Source organism: Aulonocara stuartgranti (assembly GCF_965226115.1).
Source record: "Aulonocara stuartgranti genome assembly, chromosome: 11".
NCBI classification, from domain to species: domain Eukaryota; kingdom Metazoa; phylum Chordata; class Actinopteri; order Cichliformes; family Cichlidae; genus Aulonocara; species Aulonocara stuartgranti.
The window spans coordinates 19,447,839-19,463,344 of record NC_138947.1 but is presented as its reverse complement, the minus strand read 5'-3'; positions in this window follow the sequence as shown (position 1 = coordinate 19,463,344).

The window sequence follows — 15,506 nt, the reverse complement described above, 5'->3', positions numbered from 1 at the left end:
CTTCAGATGCAACTACTATATCGAAGGCTGTTGTCATAAAAGGATTTATAGTTTCATGTGTAGTTATTTACATTTTGCACAAGTCACAGCAGACCTGAGCCTGATTAACTCTGACACAGCATGGGGGTGGGCTGAAAAGCAGCTTGCAGAGTGCAACAGCTGTGGGCAGGCTAAAACAACCTCGGCAGTGTGAAGACGTGAGATTTGTTGATATGCTGCGTAGGGCTGCGTAAGCTGAGCCATGAAGTTGGTTGGTACTGAGATCAGCTGATCTGTGGGCGAAGTTTAACTCCTTAGACTCTCGATATGCTCAATAAATTTCAAATGAGGGAATAAACAAAACTGTTGTAACTCAGGTAGACAGAGTCACTGCAGGCTTTTAAAACAAGTGAAATGTGTAACGATGGGTGGAAAGCTTTACACTAACACTAGTTTGAACAATGGTTCTTTACAGAGGAAGCTGCAGTCAGGGACCCTCTAAAAGCATTGCGTGGTCAGTAAACGATTATAGGAAAGCATTGAGATTATACTATAGGTTGTAGGTAAAAGATAAAACGTCTTAAAACTGAAGCCAATGCATGATTGGGTTAAATCTGCATCATTTGTAATAGCCAACAAGGTTTAATGGCTGTGGTAGCAAAAATATGTCTGGCTCTATAGCACTTTATAAGAAAACAGGCTTTCCTCTGTGAGCTCCATAGAAACTTGCCTGATTAGTTTATGGGCTCACTCAGCAGTTATAATCTTTGTGAATACAACAGGATGTTCATTTTGTAAATTATTGTCCACACTAGAGTAAAAAAAGATGGTAAAGTAGGATATTTATTTCAGTCAAGGCCATCCTTCGATCATCAAAACAGAGACACCGATGACCAAAACACTGAGCCTCAACAGGACTTCACTAAACTGCTAGTAACATCACAGTGGTTATATCTATCTGTGCCTAACTTTATTTTAAATTTCTTTTAATTTAGAGGTGATACTTTATGCTAATTTATATCACACAGAAGAACAACAATTATATTAAAAAGCCTCTCAAATCAATAAAATTGTTGCAAAAGACTGAAAATTTTCTAAAGGTCTCTTTATGAAAAAAAATTATCTCAATGACACTGAATACTTTTCAGTTTACACTGGAAAACGTACACTACATCTATCTTTTGGGAGCGCTTATATCAGAGGTTGCATTTGGTCAAATCCCCATATATCTGCCTGAAAGAGGTTATAAAAGCACTTTCCCACAAACTTTAATGCTCAAGACTCTTGACGTGTCTGCTTTAGCACACTTTAAAGGATTGATGGACAAAGTCATGCCCAGCTGAAATGCTTTTTTATGTCTTCTTATTTGAATGTACCTCTTTCCTTAAGCCAGCTCTGAACTCGTTTCCTCAGGACCCTCTTTGGAGCTTCTGCTTGCGTGTATTATCTAGCATAAGAAGGCTTAACTCCCATGAAAAATCAAGGAGGTATTAACAGTGAAGTTGTGAGATTTGTGGGGTATGTGTACAGCATCACTTCATAGTTAAAAGTGGCACATGTGCAGAACACAACTGCCAGGTTTGTCTTTATTTACATTTAAGTTGCCTGCTTTTTATGGCCTGCGGGTTAATAAAAGAACATCTGATTGAACCCAACCTTTTAATTTTCATATGGATGCATTAATGGATGCACTTTAACAGTTAAATGGGTCCTCGCAAACATAAAAGCACAAACTCACTCTCACATAAACAATGTGGGACTGAGGATTAATGACACTTCAAAGGGAGGAAGCTGCTCAGTGGCCAGTTTCCTGTCCTGGCCCATTTGGTGGCATCTCTGTGGGTGACGAGGGCGTCGTGAGCCATGTGGTGGCTATTTGGACAGAGGTGATCTGTCTGAGGTGCCTGCTGATGTAGCAGCACTTTGCATTCTGCAGGTTAAGTTAAACAATAAGTGGCACAGGGTTAAAGCTCTGAGACTGAGCAGATGATTTGGCTTAAATTGTCTAAGATGTAAAAATGTGCATGGGCCAGACATGCATGCTGTGATTAACTTACAGACAGCTATCTTCAGTGTATTCCTAAGACGTACATTTCTTTTGGGGTCTTGCACAGTAATGAACTTAAATATCACCAGACTCTGCAGCTCTGTTGACCTCTAAAGAACTTTTTAAGAAGTTTCAGCTGAGCGTCTTTTGCCACACACAGATTTTAGTCACTATAAGATCTTGCAATCACTGTTTTCCACCCATGAGTGTATTGTCTTAAGACCTGCTGGTTAACCTAAACATGCTCAGACCGTCGTGTCCTCCTCGTGTTTATTTAACTCTCTGTGCTGACCTTTACCCCTCTCCCCACCACTCCTCTGCCAGTTACGACGCCTTTTCTTTGGAGTTTACATCTGGTTGGAGGAATACCATGCACAAGCATTATTCTGTTTTAGTGCTCACAATCTTGCTAACAGAAGACGGACAGCGGTGTAAAAAAAAAAAAAAAGAGGACAATGTTCACAAAGTCTTAAACATGTCAGAATTGTTGATCGAGTGCCACAGCTGCTTGGTGTACGTGAAGTCTTGTTTTGCTTTAGCTCCAATGTGCCGTTGCTCTGATTGATGTCTGGTTCGTGGCTGAATCCTGGCAAGCCGTGGAGGTCTGTGTTGTGGATCGTAGCCATCTGCTGGCACGGTGTGGACAGCTCAGAGCTCTATCATATTGTTTACTAAAGAGGGCAGTCATAACACTGCACTGGAAATTCTTAAGTGTATGATGAGAATGCCAGGGATGGAGAGGGTGCAGTATTCCCTTATATTAAAGCTTATTATTTGTTGTGTCTCATAGGACGACATTCTCCTGTATTTCCAGCTGGCTCGGGGACTCATAGCCTTTGGCAGAATGCCCTTCCTGTAGTTGAATGGCTGCACCACAGAAGGAGGTGGCATTATGAAAAGCTGCAGAGAGACTTAGAGGTCAATCAGCCAAAAGGTCTCCACATAAACAGCTCGAACTAACACATTCAAGCTGTCTATGAAAACAAACACTGGAAAGTAAGGGTTTAAGGTTTGCATGCGGGTCAGAGTCTTTAAGATGCAGCGCTAGAGAGTATATCATGGCTGGATGGCAGCGCTGCCACCTGCAATAATACTGAACACTGTAAAAGTCGAGGTATTTGTTGGAACAAGACTGAAAATTAGGACAGTGTGCTGGTTTAAAAGCCCCATAATTCCTGATATTAAAGTGGCACTCTAATCCAAAATCACAACTTTGCCTCAGAAACTTTATAATCCGTAAAGCATTTACAGCAAAACCCGTCTATCTTGAATCCCATGAGATAACTGTAGTGTTAGTAATGTGGTATAGAAGCATCTTATCTGTCAAACATACTGAATTTACTAAAACCAAACAGGAATCCCCCAGGTAGAAAATCAAGCCAAAGGGGAGGTGCTAAGAAATTATAGTTTCATCGGTAGAAGCTGCTTTTATGTTAAACTGCTTAACGCTACAATGGAAATTTTTACAGTCTACAAATACAGCTGTGGTCCCTTCATAACAGCTAAACATGGGCTAGATTCACACATTTAGTAACAGGTATGGTGAGTAAAATCCTGGTGTTTTATATGTATCTGTTACATGTATTTGTATTTAGTGCTAATAAGCAGGTGTCTTTGTCTGGTTAAACTAGCTAACTTAGCATGCCGCCTTCTTGCAACAATATGATAACTTTAGTTTCATTAAAACGCCAACATGGCGGCTGACAAAATGCTAAAATACAGGCTTCAGAGCGGGCCTTGATATACCAAAGAGGTATGTCCATCTTTTACATACACTATGAGCACAGTTAGCATTATGCTAATCATGTCTGCATTTTACAAGTTAAAAGCAATCTCTTAAACCCACCACTTTAGGGGATTGATATTAGATAGGCATGGAATATTACTGCATTTGTTGCACCTTTAGAAAGCAATGTGTTCACGTAGCAGCTTTTTAATGTTTCTAAATAATTTTGCCACATTTTCATTTTGTGGTCAACCTTTATTTACAGTGTTGCTTCACTCCGTTGAGTTTTGTAGGCCTTTGTTTAAGCACAGTTCTGTTAAGGTGCTTTCAGGTTGAGGTCTGAGCATCTGCAACACCTTGATGCTTTTGTCTTTTTGGTTGGGATCATTGTCCTGTTGCATGATCTAGAATAGTTTGGTAAACAGAGGAGTTCATAGACTTCATGAACGCAGGTGCTCAGGTCCCGTGGCTGCAAAACAAGCCCAAATCATCGCCCCTCCAACACTGTGCTTTGACAATTGGTATGAATATGTTTGTGCTGGTATGGTATGCTGTGTTTGGTTTTCACTAGATGTGGGACTGTGCATTACAACCAAACCTCTCCATCTGGGGCCATCTGTCCAAAGGTGAAGGATTCTTGTGGTTTGCTCTGTTGTAATTTTGCAAACCTAAGCCCTGCTTTTCTTTTGTAAGTCTTTCTAATTGTACTTTTGTATTTAACATGCTAGTCTTTTGGGTTTTTCCACATCACTGCACATTCTGACCATTGGGGTGAATTTGCTGGAACATCTACTTCTGGGAAGATTGTGACCTTTTCCAGTCCAGCAAACTGACAGAAATTCTGCTTTGTAGAGGTGGTGACACCTGCCAATGATAAGTTTATAAAGTACAGTTGTTCAGCAGCACCTGGCTGCTACTTACCATCTTAATTCCTATGGAAGTGAGGGTGCACGTTATTTCGAATCCTGTAAAAATGTTTTACTTTATTTCTGGTCTTTCTTTTGCAAATGACTGTATTTGCTGTGTTTTGTTTCTTTTTATACATTTTTGCTCATTTTGTATCAGTAATAAACAATCAGAGCAAACATACTTCAAAGGTTTTCATTACAGATGTAAGATGTCATCAACAGCCACCCAAATAAAACAAAAATCTGCCATACAGTTGACACAGAACAGATGCAGATTTCGCTGAAGCTAATCACCTCAGTCTGCACAAATGCAATCTTCTTCTCAAATGAAAACCTATAAACCTGTGTCTATATGCTAAATATAGCAAAACTTTATTATTATTATTATTATTATGTTACATTGTGGGTTTTTTGTCACACTGTCACTTTGCTGCTCTTGTTTGCACATTTGCACATGCACTTTGTTGTCTGCTGTCTGTATAAAAAAAAAAGTCTTCCTTAGATAGTTAGTTTTTGTTAATTTATGTTGTAATTTATGTTAGGTCAGTCTGTCTTGTCTCTGCTAGCCAGCTAACTAGGCCTCTTAGTTAGCTAGTTTAGTGTTTTCTGTTAATTTATGTTGTAAATTTATGTTGCATGTAGCATCTTGGTCCTGGAGGAACGTTGTTTCACTTCACTGTGTACTAACTGTATATAGTTGAAGTGACAATAAAGCCAACTTGACTTGACTTGACTGGGGTGGCTGTAGCTCAGGTGGCAGAGCAGGTCAGCCACTAATCAGAAGGTCGGTGGTTCGATCCCAGGCTGCCTCCTGGCTGCATGCCAAATATCCTTGGGCAAGATACTAACCCCATGTTTGCCTACTGGTGGTGGTCAGAGGGCCCGGTGGCGCCTGTGTCCGGCAGCCTCGCCTCTGTCAGTGTGCCCCAGGGCAGCTGTGGCTACAATGTAGCTTGCCATCGCCAATGTGTGTGTGGATGGGTGAATGACTGAATGTAGTGTAAAGCGCTTTGGGGTCCTATGGACTAGAAAAGCGCTATACAAATGCAGGCCATTTACCATTTACTTGACTTGACTTGACCACCACCAATTAGGAACATTAGGGATTTTACAACATCTCAAACAGGCCACTTCCATCTTGACTGTACTTCGTCAGCAGATTAACCAGGTTAAAATAAAATGGTTTCCATATGTATTTCTGTTTCTGGTGATATATGGCTCCTCTGTGCTTGCTAATGAGCTACACTGAGCGCAGGGGTCATCTGGGAAAAGATGGTTTGCAGATTGAGTCCAAATCACACAGTCAGTGAATAAACTAAACAAAGCCTCACCTACAGAGAGTAATGCTCCAACAACTTTTCTTGTTGTAATTCACCCTTGGATGAAGTCAGCTGAAACAGGATGTTGTCTATCTCTCAGTGGTCCAATAGTTCTCTCTGATTTATGCTCATTCAGCAGGAAGACAGAGGTCTCATCATGTGTCCCTTAGCAAAAGGTGTTGATGAGCATAAGTGGCCCTGTCAAAAGCCCCTATTGTCCCCTTAGGGATGGACATCTGCCCTACCTTTGTGCTTGCTCCTCAACAGGAGACACACTCCTTTTACCATGTAGGGGTTTGAGCCTGTGGTGACATGCGTGGGCTCACTCTTACCTTGTGGAGCGGCTCGGCTCTTTGAACATCAAGGTGGTCGGATGTAGACAAAAAGCTGCTTGTCAACACCTATCTTGTCCCAAAACACAAGACTAAGTGGGCGTACATTGTAGGGACGTGAGCTGTGACGACGCGGCACAAATTTCCGGCCTCTAGTTTGTTACTGATCCGGCTCACACAAGTAGATCTTTGATGGATTTGATTTAAACTTTAATACATAAGCTGGAGCAGAGCTCTGCATACTCAAATGGTTTTTGATATGAAAGCGAGAAGTAAGCAGAATGATATAATTTGAAACGTGTGGTATAGTTAAACGAGGTTCAAATTTTAATGAGAGAGGGCTTGCAACTGTTTGGATCGGCCATGTGTTCACCAAACGCTGCTCCAGTTAACGAGGGTTGGAGCGCAGCAGCTTGCCGCCAGACCAGAGGCTTTGCACCCAGGTGCCAGAGCGCTTGTTGTCGTTTTGACAAGGACAGCAAAAGGCAACCAGCATCTGTGCCAAGCTTTGGTTGTAATTCAACCGGTGCCCAAATGACCATGAAACCACAAGCCATGGATCAAAGCCAGGGGCATGGATATGGATCTCTTTAATGTTGCAGTCTTCTGTTGGTTGATCGTGATTTTAAATGACAGCCATTTATCAAACACACCATCTGAATTTACAGCTTTATATGATGTCAGTTCCACTGAGAGAATATATCTGTTTGTCACTAATGAGTCTGTGGCCCCAGGGAAACAAATTTACTGTTGCCTTAAAGACGTGTCCCCACCCTAACAAACGTTTCATGTTAATTTGTTCAACTCAAACATGTGGGTAGAGAGAGGGCAGCTTTTCATGTGTCCCAGTGGGGCTTTCGGCAGAAACTGTGTGCAACCTTGCAAGATCTCACCATGCTCACAGATCTTTGATTCTGCTGTTGGGCAAATTTCATTCTGATGCTGGCCGTCTGTGAGGGCCCATATTTCACGGCTGTCATTCACAAGAGGTGGTCTTAGTTTGAAAGAGAATGGATAATCCCTGTAACATCAGCCTTAATCAAAATCACATTGTCTACAGAAATTGGCCCGTGGTAAGACTTGGAAGTTTATCCTGAATTTAACTTTGATTAGACCGGGTCTTTGGAGTTGGATGGAGTTGCCCACCATACTCTGCTCTTTGATCTACTAGAGCTCTTGCAGGAAGCTTTAGTACCCCTAATCAGCAGTGCATGGACCAGTCCAAGCTTCCCTGAGGGGTGCAGAGAGAACACTGACCCATAATGTGAGCATTAAGGGGTGAGACTGAAAGGAGAAAACAAGGCCAGATTGGCAGACGCACAGTCTGGCTCCAACCATGGATAACCTCAGGGTACTCCTATGCCTAATGTCACATGGTCATTAAATCAAGGAGCCTCCATTAAAGTGGACACAACTGCTTCTGATGCCAGATCTAACACACTGACACTCTTTATGTGAGCGTTACATGGACCATTGCCCAGCGCACAATTGTTAACAATAAGGGAAGTTTGTCAGTGCTTGAGGGCAGTGATAAATTCACAAAACACTGCTCCTTGACCAGAGGCGTAGTATACCATATTGTAAAGATTATCTTGTATAGATTACAGTCCATTTTTTCTCAGGATGTATATAAAATGATAGCGCAGAAGCTAACTATTAAAAATAATCACAGTTTAAAAAATTAATATATTTAATTTTGGAAGAAAATAAAGTCATAGTAGCCTTTAAACTGTTAGTTGTAAATGGCAGTATAAACCTGCTTCTCTGCTTTGCACAACGGCAAACAGAGTACTTTGCAAAACTCTTGTAGCCAGACTTTCTTGTGAGTTTCTTGGTAAAACCCTTGTTGATTCTGTTCATTTGGACGTGGCGTTTTCAGTGGGTTAAGGTTTCGTCACTCATCCAAGTGACTTCTTAAGTCTCAGCTGAATGCAGGTTTCCCCAGCCTTATACATTTGCATAGTGACTGAAACTAGCCCACTGACTGTGAGGTCAGTTTCTTTATCATTATCATGCAAATTGTCATGATAACTGATCTATGGCCACGAGTACCATTCACAGAGAGCTGGGGAATGTCTGCAATCATCGCACTGTAAAATGGTGAAAGATGTACCTTTAGGCTGCTTTTCGATTTTGAGATGGTCTTGAGTTTATGAAGTTTATAAACTTCTCTGTTCTCCAGGCTTTCTGAAGGTCTTTCTTTCTTTGGACATTGGCTGCTTTTTCACTAACTTTTTGTCCATTGTTTATATGTGACTATTTCTTTTTGTTTAACTACTTAACACTGGCCAATGAATCATTCATGTGTAAAAATGGCACCTAATTTAAGTGATGAACCAGACACATAAAATAGGCAAAGAACAAATTTAAATTGAATCTTTAGGCACTTTGTTGCCATCAGCTTGTCACAAAAACATTTCTATAGTTCTACCAAAATGCCTAATATAACAATTTCACAGGCATACAATTGTATTTTTGCACCAACAGGGTGATTCTCAAAGAGCTATTAGTCAAGAGCATGCGATATTTTAGCAAAAAGGGAAATTGAGGAAATTGGTACGAGAAGAGGGAAAAAAAGAAGTGACAGGCCTGAAAAAAATATCTACAGCAGATGAACAGTATCTGAAAGTCATGTCCTTAAGAAATAGAAAATCGTCCAGGACCTGAGAGATGCATCTGACCCTTTAGTTGATGTACATTTTACTGAAACTTCATCAGAAATGGTCTCAGAGGAAGGGCGTATGTCAAAGAGCCATTCTTAAGGAAAGGGAATGGGGGAAAATGTTCAGTATGCCAGATTTGATATTAGTAATACTGTCATCCAGTTTAGAAATAATTTAACTTCCTAGGACCTGGCGTCCACATATGTGGAAATCACATTTTGGGTTGTCTAGACCAAAAAACAAAATTTTGCTCTAAAGGGCCTGATATCCACTTACGAGGACATTAAACTGCCACTGCTCTATCGAAATTTAAAACGAATGTCCTCATATGTGGATCTCATTTTTCTCAGAAACAAAAATCATGTATAAAAAAAAAAAAAAATCAGGTAATTCTTTGTTTTTACATTCATAAGGTGCCAATCAGCCCAAATAGAAAAGAGAAATTAAACATGCATGACATGAAAGAGTTCGGGTCTTAGAAGGTTAAATCAGCTGAGCTAAATCACAACAAATAGTGCTGATGAAGGGTACACCATAAAAACTGGCTGGCAAACACTATTTTTGTTATTAATTTTGTTCATCTTTGAGCAGGGAGAGGTAAGAATTTGGTTCCCACGGGGACTGTGTGTGCTAAAATCCAGGGCTGTCCAGTTTTATGGGGAAACTCAGCAGCGTGTGCTGGCCTATAGCTAAGTCTTGGTTGGAGACCCTTGTGCTTCAGAATAATGTTGAATGAGGCTTGACTTCTGTTTCTGGTCACAGGTTGTTTTCAAAGGTCACATGTCTGCTTTGGTCTGTGTCTTCTGCAGTTTTGGGTTGTTGGACTTTGTTCCATTATAATCCACAGAAGATGCCGGTGCCTTTTAAAACCTTTATACATATTTGTCTTTCGTAACTGTGTGAGTTTCCAGTTCACAAACAACACACTTGATTTGACCTATGTTTGCGTTGCCCCCTTTCCCACTCACGTTGATTTGGTTTAAAGCGCTCAAAAGTGAATAAGGAGCTGGACTCACTCTTCAAAACAGACACACAAGTCTAAAAAAAGTATACAAGTAGCACCATGTTTCAGATAGAACAACAAGATTACTGTCCTGATATCTCTAATAAGAGATTAGATGTGGCAAAAAAAAACACCATTGCAACTCCAAATGTGTTGGTCCTCATGTTATTCTTAACCCTTCTACTCTTTTATCAGCTGGAGGTTTCTGAGCTGTCTCCAGAGACAAAGCATTACCCACAGATGCTATAAACAGGAAACAGCAGCGCTCTCTGGGTTTGTCTCATTGGAGTAAGGCAACCTCATTTGGGAGAATGAGTGACACAACCCAGAACACACAAACCAAAGGTCCTAAGTATCTATTACGTATCAGGCTTTATTTACTACTTGACACCTTAATCCTCCACTTGTTGACATGGCGAGTGGAAATTTACTCATGAGAGCATCGATCTAGCCTGAAAAAGTAATGGGATTCAGAAAGGAAATGCACATGGATGGGAGAAATACTTCATTGTTGCACTGAAAGCATGTGAAAGAGAGGAATTCTAGAGGAAATTTTGTGAATCACGATTACTGGAAAATAAGGAATTTATGCTTTTACTTCACTTCCTTGTGAATTTCAGGCAGCATGAGTTTTATTATCTTTTGACTCTCAGGACAATAACCCGAGTAAAAACAATGTCTATTAATCAGCAGGAAATGTTTCCTTGAAAGGTTACAAGTGTTTTTGGAAACCTGTGGAAAGTTGCTTCACGGATCACAATAATGTGCTTCGTTTGAATTATTTGTCCATGCCTCTCTTACAAACCCTAACTCTTCAGCCTCTATGACTTGAACAAACGCACGCCCACATTACAGATGAGGCTCATCCGAGTGGGAGTCTAACCTGACTGACTTGCAGCTGTGTCAGCAGGAAAACAAAAAAAAAAAGGAGAAAGAAAGGAGGCAGGGGACTGAGAAGAGATAAGAAGAGGGTGTTTGTGTTGTCCCGCCCCTTCCTTCAGTCCCTGGTGTTCTGCTTGACACATGTTGAATGTGTCTGGTCTTCATAATGCTTAGGTGTTTGATTGAATCAAGCCCTCCTCTGTCTTTGTATCTGCACTTTGTTCTGTAATGACTGAGTCAGCATATGCAGGTTACCGCTAATGGAGCCGATGGGAATGATCAAGTGCTCATAACTGACAGACGCCTGTCGACCTGATTTGAGACGGACTTTAGGACTGTCAGTCATCGGTAGATTTGAGACTCTGATATGTGAAGGGGGAAAGTTTGCTTGAGTGCATTCTTCCACAAACAAAAAGTAGGACAGCATGTTAAACACGCTGTAAATTTCTTAATAACTACTGATATTAAATCAACTTTAGAGATATGTAAGTGTCACACAGTGGAAATTTGTATTTATCTTGTATATTGTTTTTATTCTGATTTTTAGTGTTTATTTATGAGTGTTTTATTTGCATGGTTTTATTCTGTTTCTATTGCATGGTTTTTAGTGTTTTATGTGACATGGTTGTTATCCACTGTGGACTGGCTGCACATGGGACAAATTAGCTGATAGGGACCACCTGCTGAGGCAGGGGTGTGTCCAGAGGTGGCCTATCAGCTGTGTAAAGACCTTTTAAAAACAGGCTAGCTGGGCACTGAAAGAGAGAGGCCCCAGACTGGAAGGTTAATGCGAGATGGCCAGTGTGATGCGGCGACCAAGTCCTGACCTCATGGAACGGCAACAGTAAGAGACAACGCGTGTGATTGGCAGCAGGGCAGAGGTTTACCTCTGCCTGCATTTGTGAGTAGGGTCTCTACTGTTGTTTACTGGGTGCAGCTGGATTGGGAGAGGGTCACCATGGCCATGAGCCAGGGCCGCTTCTGGGACCATTGTTCTGGCCCCTATTTGTTATGTTGCAGGACACCGACGCAAGGGGAGCTGTGGCGGTGGTCGCATCATGGATTCGGGTGCAGAACGCAAGCCGGGCTGGGAAGTGATGGGCCAGCGGAAGGACAAGAAGATGGGTGGCTCTTTCTTGTCTGCTGAAGACGGGGCTGGCCTGGACTCTGCTCTAAAGGAGGAATTCCTGGCCTGCTGATGGACCCATAATGAACATGTGGCCTAATTATAGCAAGGGGGGGGTTTAGTGAATGTAGAAAATGGTAGTTTTACGGGTTTTAGAATTGTTTTTAGTAGAGAGCAAACATTTTATTATGTACATTTTAAGGGTGTTTTATTTGTGCTCCCTGGCCTAGTAATAAACTGTTTCTGATCAGACCTGCTTCCTCTCTGTGCCCGTGGTATCTGACTTGCTTGCTCCCCCTTGTATTTTAAAGAATCTTTCTTTTTAGCGTGACATTCTGGCGCGACCGCTTTAGTGTCCGCCGCGTGTTACATAAGCCCTGCAGTAGACTGGCGTCTGTCTAAGGTTTACCACACCTATTACCTAATGACAGCTTGGATGAGCTGTTTTTAGGTAAGAGTGTGAAGTATGAAGATGTAATCAAAGTTGTTTACATCTTTATAGTTAATGCGATGTGTGATATTTCTTCATCAAACTTTGCACATTAGTAATCATTTTTCTCTCACCAAATAAAGCAGCAAATACCAAAAATGCAGTTTCTCTTGTGGCCCCTTGGTGGCTGGCAGATAATCTGAACCTCTGAGGCGCTGATGATTCTTGAAGTAGCTTTAGGAAGATTATTAAAAGCCCAAGGATTCTTTGCTTTGGTGAGTGAAATTCTAGTATTTTATTAATCTGTGACTTGGCAGAAAATATCAGGTATCTGTGTTGCAACCATACAGATTAACCCATTTTAGGTCAAATGTTTAGGTCAAACTACCATAACTTTTAAACAAATAAATCAATAAATTCTAACTGTTTCTAGAAGCAGCAACTTTTTACTTTCACTGTCTGCGCCTCTGTTCCCATTACTTCCTGTTTTATTTTGGTAGTCTCCTGTCTGTGTGCACCATGTTTTGCTTTGCTTCTCTTACTTTGAAGGCACCATGTCTCATGTGTTACGTTTAGCTTTGCGTCCTCGTTGTGTGTAATTTGCCCCAGCTGCATTCCCCATGAGTTTCCTGTCGTGTTTCCCTGTGTATTTAAGCCTTTTGTTTTCTTCTGTCCAGCGTCGTGATCTCCCTCCTGGCTGTGTGTCTCTCCCTGTATTCAGATTCTTAGGTTTTCCAGTTTAATTTAACATCACCTTTTCCCAACAAATAAAGCTGTGTGTTTGAGTTCACATCTCGCCTTTGAGTCTGCATTTAGGTCCTATTCTGCCTCCGCTACACAGCTGACCTGTGACAAAAACGTTGTAAAACACCTTTCTAATGCCAGTGACAGATTAAACAAACGAAAAAGACCCCTACTAATTAGTGGTTTGATAATATTGAATCAATTGCACTTTGCTGTTTGACAGAAGCTATGAAATTGTACTGTGAAACTGCTTAAACTGCAAAGCAAAACAGAAGACTGCAGCCAACCAAAGCCAATCAAAATTACTGACATGCCAGAAATGCATCCATCAGGCAATTAAGTTAAACACTGTAAAACTCTGCATCAAAGAACAAGGAACGTTGCAGCGATTAGGCTTTAATTTTAACTAAAACATTAAAAGGGTACATTTGTTGTTCTGCTAAAATCAAACTCTCGTTGAGATTTTACATACGACAATCAAGAAAATCAAGATATGTAAATGACAAAACATAAACACAGCATTTGCTGAAGTGGAAACATTATTAAAGTGCTCACTCTGGCAAACGAGGAGAAACTGAGCCTGCTCCTACACAGACTCCCACTTTGTGCACTAATTTTATATCTGGTGGTGTTAGACTGTGCTAGGTGGAGGCTTTTGTTACATTCAGCCGAGCAGTAATGTGAGGACAACACATGAACCCAAATAAACCCCAGAAGCTTCCGTGGAAGATTTATCCTTTAATAACATACACTTATATAAAAGACATGAAATTTCATGCTGGTAAATTATTCAGGTAACCTATTAAATAAGCTTTGTAACAGGGTGGAAAAATCAACAAATTACTGATTAATAATATATCAAAGCAGTTGTTATTTATCTACTTTTACTTTATCTACTTTTACTGTGTCAAGTTTGATTCGTTGAGTGGCCAATAAAAGCACTCTGAGCAGCTTCAAATATTTACTGATTGTAAATTCTGTAAAACGCTGCTTTGACACATACACAGCAGGTCTACTTATAACTTTAATGGCCACGTATGTAATGTGGTGCTATGTTAGTTAAAGGGTTTGAGTTGGAGAGATTCAGCTTTGGCGAGAGCTCAGTAAAGCATGTTATGCACACTGGAGTGATCTTAGTTTGAACATTATCGTATTAGAGAAGCATCTTTGGATAGAAATACATGACATTCGTGTGTGTCGGTTATCCTTTTTCTAACACAAACACAGAACTGTAAATGTGCATATTATGTGCACATTTGTGTTACCGTGCAATATAATGAAGATCACATGCATACCCACCAAGGAACACACACATGCACACACGCCACATCAGACAATCCCCTTGTTCTCTTCGATATTAGGGGCTGCGGTTCCCAAATAAGCATCATGACATGTTTCTTTGTTTCTCTGCCCCATCCCCCCTTTTTTTCTTACAGTCGCTAGTGTGGGGAAACTCAACCAACTCCACTTTTTGCTCCTATTCCAAAAGAACAACAATTGTTAGTTGTTTTCTGCCATCTTTCTTTCTTGTCTCTGTAAACCAAACACAAGACAATGGCTCATTCAGAAAAGGCCCTGTGAGTGTGGTCAAGTCAAAAGAAGGGTTTCAGTGTTAGTGCAGCAGTGATTGGACACATCTGGATGGCCTGGATTTTGCTAAACATTATGTTTTTTATACTCCAGATTCCAACAGTTTGTTTTAAGGCTTAGCACTTTACACAAGCTATACCTTTAAGGTTCTGGTTTATTAATCATCTACTTTCCCTGTCCAGACTGAGTCACCTGTAGGCATTCCAGCCACAAGTCTATTTCTTCGCCCTTTAATCTAACATTTCCCCCCTTTATTTTTTGTTTTTGCACCAGACTAAGTTCCTGTTGTTTCCACATAGAAGTGTGTAGCAAATTACATCTTCACTTGGAATCCATCAGTGGGCGGGGCTGATTACAGAGAACTGTTTGTCTACTGTATTGTTCCCATGGTTGCCGAAGTGTCTGACTCTTCAGTGGGCATTGTTAGTGGCTGTGACTCAGATGGAAACCCAGCACAATGTTGTTTTAGAAGCTTTATCATGTGTGACTGTAGCACTTGATGTGGTTGATGGTTAAATCTGCTGTAGTATGGGGCTCCGCGTGTTTTGTGGTCTTGTTTTTTTGTCTTGTTAGATGATGCTGAGCTGAGCTGCCAGATCCCCCCGAAGCATCTCTGTATTACCATTTAAAAGGAGAAAGCAAGAAACATTATATGCTATAGGCCACAAAAAACAGGCTAAGTTTAAATTCGGGAGTTTTTGCATCTGGGTATAATTTGCTAATTTTGTAGCTCCCTCAGGAATTAATACTGTCTTCA